At 46.1% G+C, this 25054-nt stretch overlaps 1 protein-coding gene across 1 annotated transcript in view; it reads left to right on the forward strand.

The window, feature by feature from the left end:
- pcdh15b (protocadherin-related 15b) overlaps positions 1-25054 on the forward strand; it is a 1866923-nt gene that overhangs the window by 324691 nt on the left and 1517178 nt on the right. The window contains exon 3 of the mRNA XM_070875055.1: positions 15538-15597. The gene's annotated coding sequence lies outside the window, so the exon portion shown is untranslated. The remainder of the gene's footprint in view (positions 1-15537; positions 15598-25054) is intronic.

Here is a 25054-nt window from a genome sequence, read left to right on the forward strand (position 1 = left end):
CCCCTCGAATTTCTGTCATGATACTCAGTCAGCTTACGGCGCTTTGCCTCAATGATTTCGTGCATGTCTGGGAGGATTAATGAGAGCCTTGTTTTTAAAGTCCTTTACATCAACAGTTGCGCAGGGGGGGATCCCAGTCAGTGAATGCGGACGAGATCTGTATGCCAGCAGCAGTCGTGACAGGTGACCCTGCAGCGTAGGACCTTGGATTTTAAGCATGCCTTGTTTAATGATTTGCACTGCTCTCTCCGCCTGGCCCTTGGACGCCAGTTTGAACGGTGGTGTCTTGACGTGATTTATGCCGTGGTCAATTATAAAGTCTTGGAATTCTGCGCTGGTGAAGCACGGACCATTGTCACTGACCAATATGTCATGGATTCCGTGCATTGCAAACATGGTTGCGAGGCTCTCCACAGTGGTGGAGGTTGTGCTCGAGTTTAAAATGGTGCATTCGATCCACTTTGAAAATGCATCTACAACTACGAGGAACATTTTTCCCATGAATGGGCCCGCATAGTCTACGCGCACCCGCGACCACGGTTTGGTAGGCCAGGGCCAGGGGCTCAGTGGAGCCTCCCTGGGGGCATTGCTGAGTTGGGCACAAATGGTGCACCTTCTAACGCAGAGCTCTAAGTCCGCATCAATACCAGGCCACCAGACGTGGGATCTGGCTATGGCCTTCATGAGAATGATCCCCGGGTGCTCGCGGTGGAGCTCCCGGACAAATGCCTCTCTGCCTCGCAGAGGCATGACTACTCGGCTGCCCCACATCAGGCAGTCTGCTTGTAGTGATAGCTCATGCATGCGCCCGTGAAAGGATTTTAATTCCTCGGGGCAGGCATCGCGAGCCTCTGCCCAGTCACCGGTTAGAGCACATCTTTTTACTAAGGATAACGTGGGGTTGCTGGCCGTCCAGGCTCTGATTTGGCGAGCCGTCATGGGCGAACCTGTGGACTCAAAGGCATTGATTGCCATGACTATCTCACAGTCCTGTTCGTCAGACCCTTCTGTGGTTGCCAGGGGTAGCCTGCTGAGCGCGTCGGCACAGTTGTCTATGCCTGGTCTGTGCCTTATGGTATAGTCATAGGACGCCAGCATTAGTGCCCACCGTTGAATTCGTACCGAGGCGTTGGCGTTTATTGCCTTGCTCTCAGATAGGAAGGACGTGAGGGGCTTGTGGTCAGTTTCTAACGCGAACTTGGCCCCGTAAAGGTATTGGTGCATCTCTTTGACACCGTACACGCACGCGAGCGCCTCCTTCTCTACCATTCCATACCCGCGCTCCGCCCGCGAAAGTGACCTGGAGGCATAATCTATGGGTTGTAATTTGCCCGCACTATTGACATGTTGCAAAACGCACCCGACCCCATACGCTGACACATCGCATGTGAGAACTAGCTTTTTACCTGGGTCAAAGAAAGTCAAAACACTGTTGGAACACAGAAGGTTGCGTGCCTTATTGAAGGCACGTTCCTGGGCGTCCCCCCAAAACCAATCGCACCCCTTCCTGAGTAGCACGTGGAGTGGCTCCAGCAGCGTGCTTAAGTTCTGCATAAAGTTCCCAAAGTAATTGAGTAGCCAGAGAAAGGCGCACAGTTCTGAGACATTCCGGGGCTTGGGTGCCAGGCGAATTGCTCTGTTTTGGACTCTGTTGGGCGGATTCCATCAGCGGCAATCCTTCTTCCCAAAAATTCAACCTTGGGTGCGAGAAACAGGCACTTGGATTTCTTGACTCGTAGGCCTACCCGATCCAACTGCTTTAGTACTTCCTCCAAATTACGGAGATGGGAGTCGGTGTCCCTGCCCGTGATAAGTATGTCGTCTTGAAATACAACTGTCCCCAGGATGGACTTGAGAATACTCTCCATGTTGCACTGGAATATGGCAGCTGCCGACCTGATGCCGAATGGGCATCGATTGTACATGAAAAGGCCTCGATGTGTGTTGATGGTGGTGAGTAGCTTGGATTCCTCAGTCAATTCTTGCTTCATATACACAGATGTGAGGTCTAATTTTGAGAAAAGTTTACCTCCAGCCAATGTGGCAAATAAGTCCTCCGCTCTGGGCAGCGAGTACTGGTCCTGTAGGGAGACTCTGTTTATGGTAAATTTATAGTCCCCACAGATTCGTACGGATCCATCAGGCTTCATGACTGGAACGATGGGACTTGCCCAGTTGCTAAATTCCACAGGTGATATAATGCCTTCCCGCAGAAGCCTGTCTAGTTCGTGTTCAATCTTTTCCCTCATCACATAGGGTACAGCTCTGGCCTTGTGATGGACCGATCTAGCATCCTGTGTGATGTAGATTTTGACTTTGGCCCCTTTGAAAGTGCCCACACCTGGCTGAAAGGGATGTTCAAATCACTCTGTAACTGTTGAGCAGGAGGTCCGTTCCTCTAATGACATGGCATGGACATCATCCCATTTTCAGTTTAGTTTTGCCAGCCAGCTTCTCCCCAGCAGTGATGGGGGGTCTCCAGGGACAATCCACAGGGGAAGTCGGTTCACTGTCCCTTTGTGTGTGATTGAGAGCATGGCGCTGCTGAGGACTGATACGATTTCTTTGGTATAGGTCCTTAGTTTGGTGTCGACCCTTGTGAGTTTTGGTCTGTCTCTTTTATGCGGCCACAGTTATTCAAATTGTTGAGCGCCCATGAGAGATTGACTCGCTCCTGTATCCAGCTCCATGTTGACAGATATCCCGTTGAGTAGGACCCTCATCATTATAGGAGGCGTCCTGTTGTAGGAGCAGCGGCCATTGATCATGTTGACTCGCTGTACATCGGTGTCCCGGGTACTGTCCCCACCGTCTTCTGGTCCGCTTTCCGACCCATCCGATTCATATACCAGCTGAGCTGCCGTTTTTTTGCACATGCAGGACAAATGCCCTGTATATTCACAGTTCCTGCAAACAGCCTGCTGAAATCGACATTCCCTTGACGAGTGCCCACCCCCACACCTCCAGCACAGACTGCTTGCAAAGAATGAGCTGCGCCTGGCTGATCTCTCTTGAGCTTCTCTCAGTTTGTAATTGATTGCAATTGCATAGAGATTAGTCTCTATGAGCTTTCGGAATATGCCTACGTGGCCTATTCCTTCAATGAAAAAGCCTCTCAGCATTTCTCTTCTCAGTTCATTGGAGAACTCACATAAACTAGCCAACCTCTGAAGTTCCGCCACGAAGTCGGGTATGCTCTGGCCCACACAGCGTCTGTAGTTGTAGAACCTGTGTCTGGCCATGTGTAGGCTGCTCACTGGCTTCAGGTGGTCTCTTACCAGTGTGCTCAATTCTTCAAATGACTTGCTTGCTGGTTTCTCGGGTGCCAACAGATCTTCATTAAAGCGTATGTTTTCGAGCCACAGCTGGTCAAGAGATGGGCTCTTCTCTTGTCTGCCGTATCGTCACCTAACCAGTCTTTGGTTACAAAGCTTTGCTGGAGCCTTTCTCTAAAGTCCTCCCAATTGTCTCCCGCATTGTACTTTTCATCTGATCCATTGTTCGCCATTCTGTGGATTTTGTAATCCCGTAATCCGTCGCCACTGTAAAGTCCTGTCCCCTCAGTACAGATTCACACGAGGCATGTAGTGAAGTCAAGGTCACTCTGGACCTGCACCTTTTATTTCACAGCTCTGGAATGCTGCACTTGCCTGAGACCTGTCCTTATATACCTGTCTCTTGCAAGCGCACCCCCGGAGATAAGGTATGCTGATGGTTACAGGTCATATCTTATTACAGTCATGTATAGCATGTTGGGATACAGTTATATATAATAATGTAAGATACATGACACTACCCACTTGTCTGTTTGAGAAAAACAAATAGGTAGGTAGAGCATTCGGGTAAAAGGGATGTGGCAAACTGGTCGAAGGGAAAGAGGGCTCTGAATTCAATGGAAAAGAAAATTGTGTGCGGTGTAATTATCGTCCATTTTGCACAACTACTGAAGATCAATTTAATCTCCTTTATCTCAACATGTCCACATTTTTATAATGGCAAAATGCCTATCTGCATGTCACGAGGTGGTGTTTTGGTGTGAGCTACCTTGGTCCACCTGCCATTTTGCTATTTCATGTGATTTTCCCTCCCCCCAAGTCAAGTAAGTTTTTATGTAATTCAATCTTTGCTGCCACTTTGTAATTAAGTAATTCCTGTACTGCTGACAGAAAGCTGAGTTGCCTCCACATTTATTGGCTGCTAATAGGCCCAGCCAAATCCATAATTATTCATTGATTCTTGGCCTACACATATTTATTTAATTTTGGTGCTCTTATACTTCTTATTTTATTCTGTAGCTCCAACGTATGTATACAAATGGGCCGGGCCAGTCGGGACAGCTCCACAGCAATTAATTTAATTCTGGGCCACAATATTATTAATTTAATCTCTGGTCCCAATATTAATTATTGAATCCCTGGTCCCGCTAATATTTATTTAATTCCCTGCTTTTAATTATTTAATTCCTGATTCCAAGTGTTACTTATTTAATTTGTGTGTTCCAAAATTATTTATTCTATCCTTTGTCTCCAATTTTATTTGCTTAATTAATTAACTCTAATATTAATTCATTCTTTGATTAAAGAATCATTTGCTTAGTTTATCATCTTCAGGGATGATTTCTGGCTAGTCCACTCAACTCCCATATTATTTTTTTCATTAACTAATTCTATGGAAGCTTAGAGGTGCAAGGCATATTATTACAGGGCCACTCACATGAGTATTGGTAATTATTGGTAGGTCCCTTGCAGTCAGATTCAGGTGAATTTATAATGGGGAACAAAGAAATGGCAGACCACTTGAACAAATACTTTGGTTCTGTCTTCACGAAGGAAGACACAAATAACCTTTCCGAAATATTAGGGGACCGAGGGTCTAGTGAGAAGGAGGAACTGAAGGGAATCCTTATTCGGCGGGAAATTGTGTTAGGGAAATTGATGGGATTGAAGGCTGATAAATCCCCGGGGCCTGATAGTCTGCATCCCACTTAAGGAAGTGACCCTAGAAATAGTGGATGCATTGGTGATCATTTTCCAACAGTCTATCGACTCTGGATCAGTTCCTATTGACTGGAGGGTAGCTAATGTAACACCACTTTTTAAGAAAGGAGGGAGAGAGAAAACGAGTAATTAGAGACCAGTTAGCCTGACATCAGTAGTGGGGAAAATGTTGGAATCAATTATTAAAGATGAAATAGCAGCGCATTTGGAAAGCAGTGACATGATCGGTCCAAGTCAGCATGGATTTATGAAAGGGAAATCATGCTTGACAAATCTTCTAGAATTTTTTGAGGATGTAACTGATAGAGTGGACAAGGGAGAACCAGTGAATGTGGTGTATTTGGACTTTCAAAAGGCTTTTGACAAGGTCCCACACAAGAGATTGCAAAATTAAAGCACATGGTATTGGGGGTAATGTACTGACGTGGATAGAGAACTGGTTGCAGCCAGGATGCAGAGAGTTGGGATAAAGGGGTCCTTTTCAGAATGGCAGGCAGTGACTAATGGGGTGCCGCAGGGCTCAGTGCTGGGACCCCAGCTATTTACAATATACATTAATGATTTAGATGAAGGAATTGCATGTAATATCTCCAAGTTTGCAGATGACACTAAACTGGGTGGCGGTGTGAGATGTGAAGGGGATGCTATTAGGCTGCAGGGTGATTTGGACAGGTTAGGTGAGTGGGCAAATGCATAGCAGATGCAGTATAATGTGGATCAATGTAAGGTTATCCACTTTGGTGGCAAAAACGTGAAGGCAGAATATTATCTGAATGGTGATATCTTAGGAAAAGGGGAGGTGCAACGAGACCTGGGTGTCATGGTACATCAGTCATTGAAAGTTGGCATGCAGGTACAGCAGGCGGTGAAGAAGTCAAATGGCATGTTGGCCTTCATAGCGAGAGGATTTGAGTATAGGAGCAGGGAGGTCTTACTGCAGTTGTACAGGGCCTTGGTGAGGCCTCACCTGGAATATTGTGTTCAGTTTTGGTCTCCTAATCTGAGGAAGGACGTTCTTGCTATTGAGGGAGTGCAGCGAAGGTTCAGCAGACTGATTCCTGGGATGGCGGGACTGACATATGAGGAGAGACTGGATCGACTGGGCCTGTATTCACTGGAGTTTAGAAGGATGAGAGGGGATCTCATAGAAACATACAAAATTCTGACGGGACTGGACAGTTTAGATGCAGGAAGAATGTTCCCGATGTTGGGGAAGTCCAGAACCAGGGGACATAGTCTAAGGATAAGGGGTAAGCCATTTAGGACTGAGATGAGGAGAAGCTTCTTCACTCAGAGAGTTGTTAACCTGTGGAATTCCCTGCCGCAGAGAGTTGTTGATGCCAGTTCATTGGATATATTCAAGAGGGAGTTAGATATGGCCCTTACAGCTAAAGGGATCAAAGGGTATGGACATAAAGCAGGAAATGGGTACAGAGGTGAACAATCAGCCATGATCTTATTGAATGGTGGTGCAGGCTCGAAGGGCTGGATGGCCTACTCCTGCACCTACTTTCTATGTTTCTATGTTTCTATTACATTCACACAATACACTTTCACCACTTTGATCTCCAGTTTGTTCTGTTCGGAAAGACTTTAAGAAGTCAGGATCTCCACTATTTGCAGAGAAATATTTCAAACCACATTGTGGTCGAAAGTTTTTAACTAACTCCGACAGGAAGGTAGCATTTGTAATATTTGAAATTTACTGCACACTAAGGCACAACTCGAAAAGCAAATGTTTCAGTACATTTTGAAAATAACACAAAGATAGGAATACGTGGCAGGTGTTTGCCATATTCTGTAACCAGAGCCCTTTAATTAGCACCGACCCTGCATTCAACCATCAATCACAGAGTGAGATGTGGAAACATTAAACAGTTGATGCCAATTATAAGATTGAATGTTCAGCAGTGCACAATAACATGACAGATGTGTTCTGCTTACATATATCATTCCTTATGGATCTGAGTGGAGAAATACAGAAAATGGGTTTAAATATGTCAAATAGCTGACAAGTATGTTAATGTACCTTTCACATAGATACTGCCAAAATATGAGCTGTCTGAATTGTCTTCACGAATTGCTGATTCAGAGTTAATTAAACTTAGGTGTGCAATTAATGGTAAAAGTAAGCAAAGGCAATTTAAAGAAGCAAAATCACTTCCTTGAAGTTGTTACTGGTATTTAAATTCTGCCGGCCTTAGCTTTGAGGTAGCATGCTTTACTTTGAGTCAGAATGTCATAGGCTCAAGTTCACTTCAAAGATCTGAGCACATAATCTAGGCTGACATTTCAGTGTCATACTGAGGCAGTGCTGTTTTTTGGATGAGATTTTTCAAAGAAGAGCAGGGGAATTGTCCTGACCAGCATTTATTCCTCAACCAACACCATCAAAAACAGATCATCTGGTCATTTCTCTCATTGCAGTCTGTGGGAGCTTGCTGTGTGCAAATTGGCTGTGAAGCAATTTGGAATGTCCTGAAGACATGAAAGGCTCTGTATACATAAATAATAAAAATAACTTTTATTTATAAAGCACCTTTAACGTAGTAAAATGTCACTGGGCAGGACTGGAACCAATGTCCGAGGGGGAGTGTTTGCTACTGCTGTTGGGGAGGGTTTAAACTAATATGGCAGGGGGATGGAAATCTATGCAGGAAGTCAGAGGGAAGTAAAATGGGGGCAGAAGCAAAAGGTAGAAAGGAGATAAGTAAAAGTGGAGGGTAGAGAAATCAAATGCAAAAATCAAATAGGGCCACATTGCAACATAATTCTAAAAAGACATAGAGTGTTAAAAAAACAAGCCTGAAGGCTCAGTGTCTCAATGTGAGGAGCATGCTTAATAAGGTGGATGAATTAACTGCGCAGATAGCTGTTACTGGATATGATGTAATTGGGATTACGGAGACATGGCTCCAGGGTGACCAAGGCTGGGAACTCAACATCCAGAGGTATTCAATATTCAGGAAGGATAGACAGAAAGTAAAAGGAGGTGGGGTAGAGTTGCTGGTTAAAGAGGAAATTAACGCAATAGTAAGGAAGGACATTTGCTTGGATGATGTGGAATCTGTATGGGTGGAGCTGCGGAACACCAAAGGGCAGAAAATGCTAGTGGGAGTTGTGTACAGACCATCAAACAATAGTAGTGAGGTTGGGGATGGCATCAAACAGCAAATTAGGGATGCGTGCAATAAAGGTACAGCAGTTATCATGGGTGACTTTAATCTAAATAAAGATTGGGCTAACCAAACTGGTAGCAATACAGTGGAAGAGGATTTCCTGGAGTGTGTAAGGGATGGTTTTCTAGACCAATATATCGAGGAACCAACTAGAGAGCTGGCCACCCTAGACTGGGTGTTGTGTAATGAGAGAGGATTAATTAGCAATCTTGTTGTGCGAGGCCCCTTGGGGAAGAGTGACCATAATATGGTAAAGTTCTTCATTAAGATGGAGAGTGACACAGTTAATTCAGAGACTCAGGCCCTGAACTTAAAGAAAGGTAACGTCGATGGTATGAGACGTGAATTAGCTAGGATAGACTGGTGAATGATACTTGAAGGGTTGATGGTGAATAGACAATGGCAGACATTTAAAGATCACATGGATGAACTTCAACAATTGTACATCCCAGTCTGGTGTAAAAATAAAATGGGGCAGATGGCTCAACCGTGGCTAACAAAGGAAATTAGGGATAGTGTTAAATCCAAGAAAAAGGCTTATAAATTGGCTAGAAAAAGCAGCAAACCTGAGGACTGGGAGAAATTTAGAATTCAGCAGAGGAGGACAAAGGTTTAATTAGGAGGGGGAAAATAGAGTATGAGAGGAAGCTTGCAGGGAACATAAAAACTGACTGCAAAAGCTTCTATAGATATATGAAGAGAAAAAGATTAGTGAAGACAAATGTAGGTCCCTTGCAGTCAGAATCAGGTGAATTTATATTGGGGAACAAAGAAATGGCAGAGCAATTGAACAAATACTTTGGTTCTGTCTTCACTAAGGAAGACACAAATAACTTTCCGGAAAAACTAGGGGACGGAGGGTCTAGCGAGAAGGAGGAACTGAAGGAAATCCTGATTAGTCAGGAAATTGTGTTCGGGAAATTGATGGGATTGACAGCCAATACATCCCCAGGACCTGATAGTCTGCATCCCAGAGTACTTAAGGAAGTGGCCCTAGAAATAATGGATGCATTAGTTGTCATTTTCGAACATTCTATGGACTCTGCATCTGTTCCTATGGATTGGAGGGTAGCTAATGTAACCCCACTTTGTAAAAAAGGAGGGAGAGGGAAAACGGAATTATAGATGTAATAGCCGTGCCTTTGGAAAGCAGTGGCAGGATCGGTCCAAGTCAGCATGGAATTATGAAAAGGAAATCATGCTTGACAAATTTTCTAGAATTTTTTGAGGATGTAACTAGTAGAGTGGACAAGGGAACACCAGTGGATGTGGTGTATTTGGACTTTCAAAAGGCTTTTGACAAAGTCCCACACAAGAGATTAGTGTGCAAAATCAAAGCACATGGTATTGGGGGTAATGTATTGACGTGGATAGAGAACTGATTGGCAGATAGGAAGTAAAGAGTAGGAATAAACGGGTCCTTATCATGGCAGGCAGTGACTAGTGGGCTATTGCAAGGTTCAGTGCTGGGGCCCCAGCTATTTACAATATATATTAATGATTTAGACGAAGGAATTGAATGTAATATCTCCAAGTTTACAGATGACACGAAGCTGTGTGGCAGTGTGAGCTGTGTGGAGGATGCTAAGAGGCTGCAGGGTGACTTGGACAGGTTAGGTGAGTGGGCAAATGCATGGTAGATGCAGTATAATGTAGATAAATGTGAGGTTATCCACTTTGGTGGCAAAAACAGGAAGGCAGAATATTATCTGAATGGTGATATCTTAGGAAAAGGGGAGGTGCAACGAGACCTGGGTATCATGGTACATCAGTCATTGAAAATTGGCATGCAGGTACAGCAGACAGTGAAGAAGGCAAATGGCATGTTGGCCTTCATAGCGAGAGGATTTGAATATAGGAGCAGGGTGGTTTTACTGCAGTTGTACAGGGCCTTGGTGAGGCCACACCTTGAATATTGTGTACAGTTTGGTCTCCTAATCTGAGGAAGGACATTCTTGCTATTGAGGGAGTACAGCAAAGGTTCACCAGACTGATTCCCGAGATGGCAGGACTGACATATGAAAAAGACTGGATCGACTAGGCTTATATTCACTGGAATTTACAAGAATAAGAGGGGATCTCTTAGAAACATATAAAATTCTGATGGGATTGGACAGGTTAGATGCAGGAAGAATGTTCCCAATGTTGGGGAATTCCAAAACCAGGGGTCACAGTCTAAGGATAAGGGGTAATCCATTTAGAACCGAGATGAGGAGAAACTTCTTCACTCAGAGAATTGTGAACCTGTGGAATTCTCCACCACAGAAAGTTGTTGAGGCCAGTTGGTTAGATATATTCAAAAGGGAGTTAGATGTGACCCTTACGGCTAAAGGGATCAAGGGGTATGGAGAAAAAGCAGGAATGGGGTACTGAAGTTGCATGATCAGCCATGATCATATTGAATGGTGGTGTAGGCTCGAAGGGCCAAATGCCCTACTCCTGCACCTATTTTCTATGTTTCTATGTTGCTATGTCCCAAGGCGCTTCACAGCAGTGTTACAAGACAAAACAGATAAATTTGATACCGAGCCACAAAAGAAGAAATTAAGGCAGATAACCAAAAGCTTGGTTGAAGAGAGAGGTTTTAAGGAGCGCCTTAAAGGAGGAAAGAGAGGCGGAGAGGTTTAGGGAGCGAGTTCCAGAGCTTAGGGCCCAAACAGCTGAAAGTACGGCTACCGATGGTTGAGCCATTATAATGAGGATGTTCAAGAAGGCAGAATTTGGGGAGCGCAAACACTTTGTGTGGTTATGAGGCTGAAAAAGATTACAGAGATAGGGCAGGGCAAGGCCATGGACTGATTTGTAAACAAAATAAAGAACTTGCATTTATTTAGCATCTTTCACAAACTTAGGTTATCCCAAAACACTTCATAACCAATGAAGAACTTTTTGAAATGTAGTTGCTGAAGTAATGTAGGAAAACGCGGCAGCCAATTTGCGCACAGCAAGGCCCCATAAACACCAATGAGATAAATGACCAATTAAGCAGTTTTAGTGATGTTGTTTGAGGGATAAATATTGGCCAGTGCACCAGGGGATATCCCCTGTTCTTTAAAAAGTTCCATTGGGATTTTTAATGTCCATCTGAGAGGGTAGATGGGACCTTGGTTTAATATCTCATCCAAAAGACGACACCTCCGACAATACAGCACTCCCTCAGTACTACACAGGTCGGGTCGATTTTTTTATTTTCGATGTCCTGAGGTGCTCTGAGTTTGTGAGGAAGCAGGTGCGAGCATTTTTCCTTCCCCCAGCCATTTGAATGTCCCGGGGAACTCCAGGTGTAGAGCCAACCCAGATAGGTCATGTGCCTGAAAATCAATGAGAAATTTTGGTGAGTAAATGAAGTGTCACAATTTCTGACATGAGGGTCTTCTGGCAGTGAGGCAGTGGGATTTGTGGGGCAGGTAATAATGCCAGGGATCCAAAAGCATCTTGCACTGGGGTGCCCAGCAAGCAGACGTAACGAAAAAGAAACATGGGTACGGTAGCATAATGGTTATGTTACTGGACCAGTAATTCAGAGGCCTGGATTAATGACCTAGAGACGTGAGTTCAAATACCACCACGGGAATTTAAATTCAGTTAATAAAATAAATCTGGAATGAAAAGCTAATACGAGTAATGATGGCCATGAAACTATTGTCATAAAAACCCATCTGGCTCACTCATGTCCTTTCGAGAAGGAAATCTGCCATCCTTATCTGGTCTAGCTTACAGGTGACTCCAGAGCCATAACAATTTGGTTGCCTCTTAACTGCCCTCTGAAATGATTATAATGATTGTAGATAATAAGAATAAAACCGGAAGGACCACCCGACATCAACCTAGGCACCGGCTTCCAAAGGTGAGGTGTGAATGACTGCCCTCGTAACATTGAAGTCAATGAGAATCAGGGGAAAACTCTCCACTGGCTGGAGTCAGACCTAGCACAACAGAAGATGGTTGTGGTTGTTGGAGGCCAATCATCACAGCCCCCAGACAGCGTTGCAAGTGTTCCTCAGGGCAGTGTCCTAAGTCCAACCAGCTTCAGCTGCTTTATCTTTGACCTTCCTCCCATCATAAGGTTAGGCATGGGGATGTTCGTTGATGATTGCACAGGTAGTCCTTTCCACATCTCAGATAATGAAGCAGTCCATGCAGATAATGAAGCATGCAGCATTCAGGCTCCGGCTGATAAATGGCAAGTAACATTCGTGTCACACAAGTGCCAGGCAATGATTGTCTCTAACCAGAGAGATTTGAGCCACCACCCCTTGACATTCAACGCCATTACTATCGCCAAATCCCCCACCATCAACATCCTGAGGGTCACCATTGACCAGAAACTGAACTTGACCAGCGACATAAATACTGAGGCTAGAAGAGCAGGTTAGAGGCTGGCTATTCTGTGGTGAGTGTCTCGCCTCCTGACTCCCGAAATCCTTTCCACCATCTACAAGGCATAAGTCAGGAGTGTGATGGAATACTCTCCACTTGCCTGCATGAGTGCAGCTCCAGCAACACTCAAGAAGCTCAATACCATCCAGGACAAAACATCCCATTTTATTGGTACCCCATCCACCACCTTAAACATCCATTCCCTCCACCAGTGGCACACCATGGCTGTTTTGTGTACCATCTACAAGATACACTACAGCAACTCGCCAAGGCTTCTTCGACAGCACCTCCCAAACCCACGATCTTGAGCACCTAGAAGGACAAGGGCAGCAGGCGCATGGGAACATCACCACCTCCAAGTCATTCATCACCCTGACTTCATCGTCGCTGGGTCAAAATCCTCAAACATCCCTCCTTAACAGCACTGTGGGAGTACCTTCACCACATGGACTGCAGCGGTTCAAGAAGGCGGCTCACCACCACCTTCTCAAGGGCAATTAGGGATGGGCAATAAATGAAGCCCTTGCCAGCGACGCCTACATCCCAGGAATGAATAAAATAAAAGGGTCTAGGAATGCCCCCTGCACCCCATCTCATTAAAATGCTGGGCTTGCATTGGCCAAGGTTTTGCGGCAGTCAGTATGTTTGCCTAATTATCTGTCCCCTGCTCAGAAAAGCCATAGAGCATGTGGCTCACCATCTATTTGTGCAAAACAGCATACTTAACATCGGGTCAGCAGAATTGCCAGGCAAAAACTTGATTTTCCAATTATTTCTTCATCAGTGATGATCAGAACAAGAAGAAGCAACTCTCATGAGTGCAGTGCCTTTTTCTGAAAGTGAGGTTAAATGTCATTCTTGTGCACTAATAGCGCAAGCTCACGATGGGCACAGGGGAGTGAGAAACGGCGGAACAGAGGCAGAGTGGCAAAATTAATTGAAAATGTGCTGTCCAGTGGAGCTCTGGGGATGGAAGAGAATCACAATCCTCTGCGATGTGAGCCTCACTAAACTTCTCACAATTAGTTCATTTATGGCTTCTCAGACCTGCAGATCCCAGTGGGTGACTCCAGAAATGTGAAAACAGGCACACAGCAGCACTTAGCAAGTTGAGAGCCTCTCGAAGTGTTTTACTGCACCTCTTAAATATCGATCTCCTTATGAGTAATTTTTCTTGTATTTTTTTTACTTTCTGATTTTTGTTTGTAACATTTAAATGTTCTTTTTTACATTTCAGTTTCAGTTCCTGCTTTTTCCCCGCTGTTATTACCCATCAGTCAGGTTGTGTTTCACTGTAATGAGGAACTGTTACTGTTTGTAGGGTGAGTATTCTTTTTTGGAATACATCTTGCCTTCTGGGAGCTGGAGGACAAGGAGGATTTCGAGAGGATGCCTGCTTGTATGTTAGGTGAGTGGCACTAACCCAACCTCACACAGACACATGGTCCAAAGTCCGTGCCATAACTCCTTTGACATGTCGCAGGAGACTTGACGAGGGATGCTGTTCTTCAGGTTGGGATTGTGCCCCAAAGTTGGCGGTTTGTACCAGCAGAAAAGCTGTCTCAATAGGTTAGAAGCTAACAGAGCACCAGCACGATGACAGACACGTGCACAACCTGCATGTCAACATGGGTCACAAGTGTGGCTGTGCATCAGGCAGCTAGGTTGTTCTAAAATAACTTGAGTTGTTCGGGTCTTGAAAGATCTGAATGTGGCAAGATTTTCAATTCTACATTGCATTTTGAAGGTGATCCTTCCTGAGGTATGGGTGTGCATGAGATACAAAGAATGAGCTGTAAGGTTGTGTGAGGGCTTGACATAGATGAGGAGTACATGTGAAATAGACAAAGCTTTATGGAGAGTACTCTTTGGGCCGTTCACAAGATGCGTGGTACTGTTTCCTTTTCAGATTCCTTTAAAGTCTTCTATCTTCTTTATCTGTTCTTAGGTCCCTTGGGAAATGTATCCAATATTGAGTCTGCTTAACTCTGTTGCCAGGTGCACTGAAGTGCCTTGTACCCACCTCATACAACTGCATGTCCATCTAGCCATTCCTCAACTAGGGCTGTACCTAGTACCTAGGTACCTCAGCTGTACCACTGCTTCACTTGTCCACAGAGTCGCTTAATTTATGGCTGAAACTGCTCTCCACCCACAGGTGGAAAAATACCTGAAATAGATGTTTAAGCTTGAAAATGTTTGAAGTTAATATTTGCCCTCATGCGCAGGCACGTAACCTTAAATGTGCACATATCTCTAATTTAGAACTGCTGGCTATGAAATTCTACTTGTCTCATTGGGCTTGTTCCCTGCACAAGGGCAAAGTTGCAGTTACTACCCTGCTCCTCTGGTATGGTTCATGCCAGTAATATAGCATAACAACCTCAATTTCTCTGGGAGTGGAGTTTCAGCCTTGTAGTCCTTTCATTTTTCACGAAGTCTATCTGTATATCTATCTAATCTAGCTATCTATCTAAAGCATCAATCTATCTAATATATTGATCGATCTAATTTAAGCACATACATACAAAACTCACAGGTTCTGTAATCATTGTCTTGCTGAACCTTCAATCTTTGAGCATGGTTCCCTATTGGGAGCACAAGATTATAGAATTCGTGCTTATGAATATCATTGATTATACAGCGCAGCTACAGCTAAAATGCATAAATGTATATGACATACAGCTCAAAAAATATCCAGGCCCAAACTAGGTAAACTTAATCACCTGTAATAAGGAATAGCTTAATATCTATGTATTTCATTTTATGGAGTTTGTACTAAAAACCAAAGTTTTAACATTTCAGAATGCTGAATATGAAGCTATTTCTGGGCAGGTATCTAACTGTGCATAATAATGGAAAGCAAACTCATAGCAATTTATCTGTAATGTCAGTAAAGATCAATGCCGGAAACAGATTATTTTGGATCATAACCTTTTTAAAATAAATTGAAAACACTTCTTTTTGTGCTTGTTTTGCAGTTTTGAATAATGCAATTGTCTGAATGCTGAATGGCAATGCTGAACAGAAGTACAATTAAGGTAATTTATCCGATATGAAATTCATTTGTATATTTAGCAAAGCTAGTATTTTTTGGCACATATCTTAAAAGAATTATGAAGTATTGTGCTGCAATCAAATATTTTTTAACATTTAATCTTTCATTTTATTAACTTCATGTTACAAACAGATTTATAAATTCAGTGGACTTCAGCATGTTATGTCAAACTTGGTATCTTGTTTTTTTGTCACAGTATCTCAGCTGAGGGTGGCAAGGAATTTTGTCATTCAACAAATGTACTGATAATAAGCAAAAGATATAGGGTGAAAAATTGGCCTGCGCCCCGATTGGGGGCAGTAACCAACTGAGGCTGGGACTTTCTGCGCCCAGAACAGAAGTCCTGCCCCCGCAGCTAAATTGGGCTTACCACCCCTCAAAGGAAGTGGCGCGCTATCTCACACACTCAACTTCCTTTGTGGGTGGTTAGTGGGTCGCTACTGAGGCACTGGCGCACTTCACGCCCTCCCCTTCGTTTAAAGGGGAGAGCGGCTGTGCACTCTGCACAGCCTCTGATGGCCTTCACTAGGCCACTAGGGCAACGGCGACCAGGCCTGCAGCCTGGCACCCAAAACGGAGTGCCAGGCTGCACGATGGCAGCCCAGATCATGGTAGGGCTGCCATCGTAGAGCCGACCTGAGAGTTGGCAATCAAAAAACGATGGCAGCCCTTTAAGGAGCGCCCCGAGAGTGGATGTTGACATTTTCCCCCGCAAGTGTTAAAGGGTCTAAGTTCCAGGCAATTTCCCGGGAGGCGGTAGTGTCCCACTCCCCCGGGTGAAAAGTCTCCTCCGCCCCATTAATGCCCCCCCGAAGGCGCTAACAAGGCTTTAAAAAGGGGCAATTTGGCCCCCATAATTTATAGCTATTAGCTATCTTTCATGGATATAAGATAGAGCATTATGTTGCTGCACTAAGCCTACAGAATTGTTATTTGATAATTATAGAAAAAAACATTGGGACTTTCCAACATATCCAACCCTGCGTAGCAGCAATTAACAAAGCAAATAGCATGCTGAATATAGCCAAACCAGAATATAGCCAAATCAGTGGACATCATGCTCATATTGCATAGCTCGGTGGTCAGCCGAAATCCAACCTGAGGTATGCCCCTTACTCTCACCTCGGCTCCAGCTAATTATTTCCCTCAATCTCTGCAAGCACAAGACTATCCAAGTATCCTATTGACTAACCCAGTAAGCTCTGCATACAAGTGTATAATCATCATCATCATAGGCAGTCCCTCGAAATCGAGGAAGACTTGCTTCCACTCTTAGCATGATTTCTTAGGTGGCTGTACAGTCCAATACGAGAACCACAGTATCTGTCACAGGTGGGACAGATGGTCGTTGAGGGAAAGGAAAGGGTGGACAGTGTATGATACCCTATAGTCGCCATGCAATACTACAAACCCAGTGAATCAACCGAACATGTAAGTGGTGGGGAAAGTTGTTCTTTTTTCATTTTTCTTCTTCATCCATAATCTGTTCTTTGCAAAACAATAAAAATATTTCAGAGTGTAAAACTGTAATTTATAATTTACATTGTTATTATAACTTGTATTAACTGCTACCGATTCAATACACAATAACAATCGATTCATTACAATTAATTTACAGAATATGCCATGTGATTTTTTTTTGTGTGTGTGTGTGTGTGGCAAAGACACTGAAACTGAGTACAAGCAGCAAGGTTGTATGCAGCTTTGGTACTTTCAGCAGATTGATGGTTTAATAAATAATTTGTAGAGAAGAATATATGAGTTATTTACGACAAAATTTGGATAGATTCCATCCTTACAAATGATTTGTACAGGGACAGAGATCAATGTGACAACATTGAAACAAGATGGCAAGAGCACGAAGTAAATTGAAACTTTACATAGCACACAGAGTACAGTATTGTACGTTTGGAGCCCAGTATTGATCGCTGCAGATTTAAAAATAATTGTAATCAAACCTAAAGGTTTGCCAGGAAAATCAATTAAGTAATGAACAATAGGATGACTAAGTACATCTCGATAGAATAAAACTAAAAACGTTTTTGCAATTCTGTCACATGTGAGGTCAACGGACCTTACTCATAATGGTTTCCTTGCGAAAACACAGTTTTTGTCCAGCTCATAGCTGTCACAAGGTCTTATTGTTCAGCAATCATAAAAGAACATGTAAGAATCACTCCATTTTTCAAGTTAGTTGGTACATCTTTTTTAACTAATATTCAGCTGGCACGGAAAGACTGCCACATTTGCCTATGTAACAATCAGTGCCCTCCATACAGCTATTGAGGGTGTGAAACTCATTGAAATGTTTCAACAATACGCGAAGATACTATATAACTGCAAGCGTTTCTTTCTTTTTGCAAGTAGTACAAAATTATCTCAAAACAGCAACATTTCTAAATGTACATTCTTTGGATTCATCTGATACCATTAAGGGGAAAACTACACTGAGCAGTAAACAGTAGAAACTTAACGAATATTCATATATCCGCATCTTCATCATCATAGGCAGTCCCTTGAAATCGAGGAAGACTTGCTTCCACTCTAAAAGTGAGTTCTCAGGTGACTGTACAGTCCAATACAGGAATTACAGTCTGTCACAGGTGGGACAGACAGTCTAAAACTGGTTTTTGTGGTAACCAATAGGCTCCGCCGCAATCGCCGGTTATTGTAAGAGGTTTCGCCCCACCTGTAGCGAGCACGCAAACCCCCTTACTACAAGTTCTGGATGATAGGGATTACTGAGGACAGATTTAAACACGGACAGCGTTTTCAGGCTCACCCGTACAGTGTTTATTAAGGTTAACAAAACCACCCCACTCGTATACAGTACAAGCAGTGTGTACACAACAGTACAGTTAACAACAGCACAACCCTGGCTTGTCTAACAACCCCCTGTCGTGCTGACTTACCACGACCAACCCCCCCCCCCCCCTGTGAACTGAACTCTCACCGGACCCTTCCAACACTAAACCCCCTCTGGTTTGGTAAGAACATACAGACACCCCATTTCCCAGCTAACTGATCTTGTGGGGGTGTAGGCTTGGCAATGCTCACCTAGATTACCCTTGATCTTGCTTGCAGCTTCTTCCCGTACGTCTTGGCTACCTGATTCCTCACCGGCCTTGCGGTACGCGAGTCCCAGTCTGAGTCGAAGTCCGTCTGGGTTCGAAGAGCAAGGCTCAGCTCCTCTTGACGTTCCGTTGTGGTGAAGGCAGGAGGAAGAGAGAGAGAGAGCTGTCCAAAACAGCTCTCTGATATACCCCTCCAATACACACACCGCTGTCTGTGTTTAATGGACGCAGGGTCTCGGGGCATGGTTTCCAGGCTTCCTCCCAGGTTTGGATGGGTCATCCACTCAAGTCCTTTGTGGCCTCTTCCCGCCGGCCTCCGTGGTAACAAAAGGTGCTTCAGGTTTGATGTTTTCTTGATATGTTTTAATCTCCTTAATGGTCGGTGATGGCTTCGATCTCGTTTCGATCTCCCAGCCGACTTAACTTAACGAGTTCATCTTCCCAGATACAGTGAGTCGCTAACCTCGTTATCCATGCCTTGGGAGTGGGCCTCTCAGGCCATTGTTCCCAAGGACAGTCCGTTACCATATCAATGCAACCTGGTTTTTCCAATGCTTCCCCCAATCAGCCTGTCCAATTTTTAATAAGGGTATATCTAAAAATCCATGCGGTACGCGCATGCTGCTACAGGCCCCTTTGATATTTCAACTTTTTCCAAACAGAAATATCATCAAAAGTTCCGACGTCTTCTGCTGCGAGAGGCGCACTGTATGTCCCAACCAAACTGTACATTTTACCCCAGGGTCCTGTATCTCTCACTTTATACAATAAATAACATCACAGTTACAGGTATATATACAGACAGTCAACTCCGGGCTATTATTTAATCAATGCTTGCCACCTGTTTCGCAGTGTTTTACTTTTCTTTCTGCATGACAACCGGAGAAGATAAAACACGAACACACATTGAACTACTACAATCGTGTGAGAAACCACATGGATCCTTGGCAGAATCTCGATATTCAGACAAATGTTCCACCATGGCGGAGAAACCAGTTCCTTTATCTCATCGCCCGTTTTCCTCTTCTGTTGCTCGAGGGTATAGAAATGCTTTTGGGAGAGTTCAACTTCCTTTATTAATTTTGTGAGGTGTTCGGGCAGAGGAGGAATTTCATACCCGAACCGTGTTATGTATTGTTGCAGATCTGTTATGTATGTTAACTGGGTTTTACCTGCCACCAGAGGGCGTGACTGTCGGAGTCCTAATGGTCACTGGCAGACACGTGCAAGGCGTGTATATAATGTTGGCAGCCATGTTGAATCCTCGCTTTGAGAATAAATAAACTGGAGTAAGGTCATGACTGAACTAGCTCACCGTACTTAGCCTCGTGGAGTTATTCGATACTTAACAGTATCATTCATCGTGCAGTGTACCGTGGTGGGCTCTGAAATGGGAATGATGCGCTCTTGAGCCACCTGAACTTCCGTGTGGGATTTGTAGCAGAAAGTCTTATCGGTGATCGGGCCCCATGTATCGTTGCGTACCCAATACTAGCCCACGCTTGTTGTGACACAGTACGTCCCTCTGCCCGCATATGCTACCTGGGGTGAAACGTGGCTTTGGGCCATCGCCTCCATGGTACAATTAATGAGCTCCACACCCTCTGATTCAAACCCACACACCGGCCGATTAAACGCATTCAAATGCGGGGGACACAACACCACGTGCGCGCCCCTGCTCTAGCATCCATTGAGGTCAGTGCCGGTCATGGCGTGCTCCCACTTTACAACAAACGCTGGGGCCCCACGATGTCGCACGTGCACCCCGTCTCTTAGGACGCCAATCTTCTCTACTCGGTATACCGATGCAGGCCGCGGTGACCCGTCCCTTTCCAGCATCTGGAGTACAATCCCCATTACAGTGTGGTTGGACCGGCCACAGTCAACTGGAACCAGGTATGCCTCTGAGACCAGTCGGAGTTGGCACGGGCTCATAAAATTTTCGTACGGTCTGAGCACGGTGAGGTGCCGCTTGCTGACCCACAAAGGGACGCGACCTTACTGTAGGTCCTCCAAATTACTGCGCCCTTCATTCAGCAGCCACGCACCGTACAACACACATGCATCGTTTTTTGCTGCCTGCGCCGAGGCATTCTGATCCTCCCTGATCAAACTATTGATTGTCTGAGCATGTGCCTCCAGCTCGGCTATGACTTCCTTTAAATGTATAATCATAGCCTAATCTTCCTGTAACTCCGACCCCTCTAGCTCATTACCCTCCCCCAGTATCTTTCGCAGATGGTCCCTTAAGGTGTTCACCTGCATCTGCAACGTTTTGGTAGCACAGTTCCACTGGTACATACTGTTCTTCGTTCATACTGTTGATATGCGCGATGAGTGTGATGGCGGACGAGACACACAGAACATGTGCTCCGCAGAAGCGCTCCTTTTCAGCAGCAGCGAGGGGAGCAATGGGCCAACAGGTCACCGGGAAGGCTTTATAAACAACTAGTGACCGCCGCAAGCCCGGAATAACAACCAGAATATCGGCGGTTGCAGCTTTGAGGCTTTCCCGGTCACAGGCCCAGGCTAACGGTGGCCATCTTTGTGCAGGAAGGCAGGTTCGGCGCTCCGCCATCTCGATTCATTTCATTAGCCATGGAGCAGCACGTGCTGGAGCAGCAGAGCAACGGCAGTGAAGAGTGACGTCACCAAGATCCAGGTCGGTGATTGGAGTGTGGGCCGGTACTGAAGAAGCGGCAAGAGAATGTCGAGGGGCGTGATCGGGGCCCAGGAGAGGCGAGAGTTCGGGGCCCAGCAGAGGCGAGGGCCCGGGGCAGCCCGGGCCAGCCCACACTGCGACATGTGTGTGCACTAGGTCCGTGCAGCAGAGCTGGTCTCCAGTCGTCCTGGTTAATGCTTGCCACTGGACCAAGACCTCGCTCTGTCAAGCCCGTGTGGTGGCTGGTGTGCAACGGTCACCACACGTTAAAAAAAATCCACGCACAGGCATCCTCCACCCTTCAAGATTTAGTTCGTACCTGGAATTTTAGGTCCATCATTGAAACACCTGTGTTTCTGATGTGGAAGCAAGTCATCCTCGATTCGAGGGCCTGCCGATGATGCTGATAATGGATGTGCCCATGCTGAAGGCTGGAATCGCATCATTAAATACCCCCATCTCTAGCTCCCCGAACCAACGCAATGGCTTACAGTTAAATCATACAGACTTTCCTGATTCACGTTCCTGTAACTTAATTCATAAAATTGTTGGAACATTTCCTTCAGCAGGGCCTCATATAATTTTTCCGTTTCTGCCGAACAGCAGCGGGGCAGCTGTACCCGGGTTAAATTTAAAATGACCGACGTGACTTCGTAGGGAACGTCTTGGTACAAGATCTTGCCGGTTGGGACTAACACTAACCCATTCCTTGGTCCTGGTGTGGTGTTTCCTGTACCAGTGGAACTGTGCTACCAGTTCCGTGGAACTTACTCTGTTGGGAGGGTCTGGGATCATGCAGGAGTCCATGCTCCGATCCCATCCAATCCTGGCCCCGGAATCCTGCCATCGCCGTAACAAGGCAATCAACACCCCCGTTGGGCAGACCCGTTCCTACCCCCACATACACACGTAAATTCCCTGTTCCTCTTTCCACCACTTGTTCCAGCACACTTCCACTCCCCACTTTGTCCCCGTAATGTGTCGGTACGTGTCGTCCCCCAGTCTCTCCCAGTCCGCGGATCGGTTACACTTGGTCAGGCCCAACTTCCTCAACCACCACCACCGTTCCAAGGGAATGTGTCCCTCACACCTTGGACAGACGCGCTTCCCCTCAGTCACCCTAACCCGTGTGGCCGTGACCTGCAGCATGGGACACGGAATGGAAGCTTCTCCATACGTGAAACCCTCGCTGCCGGAGTACTGAGTTGAGTTTAATCCCAGCCACGCTGGCCACCTTCCCTCATTTTGTCCGTGTCCCCTGTCCTATCCCCCTGTGTCATGGTATGCCCGTTCCCTCCTGTGCAGCCATAGAGGATGGACACCTCGGTGTCTCCTCTTTCCATGCTGCCAGTCCCGATCATCATTCGGAATAGAAGTACGATAAATTTGTTGACCATATCCCCTTTGTTCCTCCGATCTCCTCTTGGTTTCCTGCTAAAACAAAAGCAAAACGCTTCCATTCTGTGAGAGGGTTTTTCTCCACGGATCTGATTTTGGTTATTTACAAGATATTTACAGTGTTCCCTGCCGCATTAACGAGCCCTGTCCCATTTAAGATCTCTCCCATCGGGGCCTCTTGCAGCTCGCGGTCGGCGAGTAAGGAGGCTTCCACGGCACCCTAGGCCGTGGGACCCGACTGCTTCTCCTTACCGCTCCGTCCCCCGGGTCATCATCTTCCCACACCATGGGAGGAAGACCCGCGTCCACTAGGCTCATGATCGTGTCCTGGTGCCTCTTTGTCTTTGTTTTCCCCTCCTTGGGGTTAAAAAACTTGAACTGCTTTATATGAAACCATTTTGTGCGTTTCGGGAGTTTTACCATGGGGCTCGCCTTATCTACGATATTATAAAGCCCCATGTACAGTGGCTCAAATGCCCCCACTTGGGCACAGTTCCTGACTATTACCTGGTCTCCCACCTTCCACTCGTGGGTCCTCTGGGATTCTAGCAGCAACCGATTTTCCCGATGCTGGCTCCCCAGGTTACTGGCTGCCTGCCAGTGAATCTGTTTTCATGTTACAAACAGATTCTGGACAAACCCTCCCTGACCTGCGCTTCGGTGAGGACCGGCGCCAACACATGGGTTGGGGTGTGCATAACCCTCCCAGTCATGAGCTCGTATGGGGAGTACCCAGTGCTTCTGGAGGGGCTGGCCCAGACACCCATTAATACCAGAGGCAAGACCTCATCCCAGTTCTGCGGGAATGGGCTTTTCTCCTTCCTCAGCCTTTCTTTTAGTGTCCGGTTCATGCGCTCCACAATCCCCGATGACTCGGGGTTGTGAGTCACATGCCACTTCCTTTGGATCCCCAAGAGTTTTAAGGTGGCCTGTATTACCTGCCCCGTGAAATGGCTCCCTTGTTCAGACTCCACTTCCCTCAGCAGGATTCTAGCTGTTGCTAGTGCCGTGGCTGCTCGGCAGGGGAAGGCTTCCACCCACTTGAAATACATCCACCAGGACTAAGCAGTAATTGTTACCGGCTTTAGTGGTGAGTAGTGGTCCGATGAAATCGACCTGCAGGAACTGCCATGGCCCCTCTACCTTGCTGGTGCGTCCTATGGGAGTTTTACTGCATTGCAGATCGGAGTTATTGGCTGCGCTCACCAAACAATTTGCACCGAAAGCTCGGATATCCTCCCTAATTGGGGCCGCCACCATGCCTCCTCTACCCTTTGCCAGAGCGTTTCCGGCCCTGGGTGTCCCGCCCCTGGGCCCCCGTGCCTCCATGGGCCAACTGGAGGAATTCCTCTTGGTGCTGCGCTGGAACTAACCACCAATCCCCTTTGAAAAGCATCCCCACTTTGATACTAATGTCCGCTGCCCCGAACGGACCTTCTATGGACTCCCCATTCTCTCTCTTTACCAGAACAGCCTTAAGGACAGGATCCTGGGCTTGGACTTGCTTTAAGTCCAGGGCCAAGGCTACCCCCTGTTTCCCTCCAGTGTCCCGGATCGCTGCCATTGGACCTGCTTCGCGTGGATCCCAAAATATTCCTTCCCGAGCCCCCTGTTTGGCCAGCTCGTCTGCTCGTTGGCTGCCCTCCCACTCTGGGCTTTGTTTTAGAGTGGGCCTTAACTTTGTGAATATAGTATTCCCCCCGGGTGCCTGTGGCCTCCAAAGTTTTACCTAGGCAGTAACGCTGTAGCTGGGGGCTTCCCATCTGTGGACTTGAATCCGCGCCTGGCCCAGATTGCCAAGTATTCCATGCATGAATTGCACATGAACATAAGAGTCTGAGCAAATGGTGTCGGGGGTGGGGAACTCGTCAGGGTGGGTGACCAATTATGTCACTGCCGCCAGTTCGGCGTGCTGAGCGCTCAGGGTGTTGGGGAGTTTAATGGCCTTCGCTATTTTAGCTGTAGGTTCATACATTCTGCACCCGGTGAGGCGCTCCCCCTTTACGACCGACCTGGACCCGTCCAAGTAAATGTCCCAGCCCATCGGGTGTATCCCGGCTCTGAATCCTTCATCTACATCCCACACCCCTTCTATCTATCGTACACGTGTGGGCCGTCCCTGGGTAAACCATGTTGACTGCTAGCTTTGGCTCGGTCAACCCCTGCACTCTCAAGTTCAACTGTGAGAGCAGTAATGCCCAACGAGCAATGCGGGCACTGCTCAACGTCCCATCTTTGATTCTCTCGCCCAGCAGCATCTGAGTGGGTGTGTGGTGGGTCAAGGGAACTGTTTGGGATGAACCCAT

Source organism: Pristiophorus japonicus, chromosome 3, assembly GCF_044704955.1.
Source record: "Pristiophorus japonicus isolate sPriJap1 chromosome 3, sPriJap1.hap1, whole genome shotgun sequence".
Classification (NCBI taxonomy): domain Eukaryota; kingdom Metazoa; phylum Chordata; class Chondrichthyes; family Pristiophoridae; genus Pristiophorus; species Pristiophorus japonicus.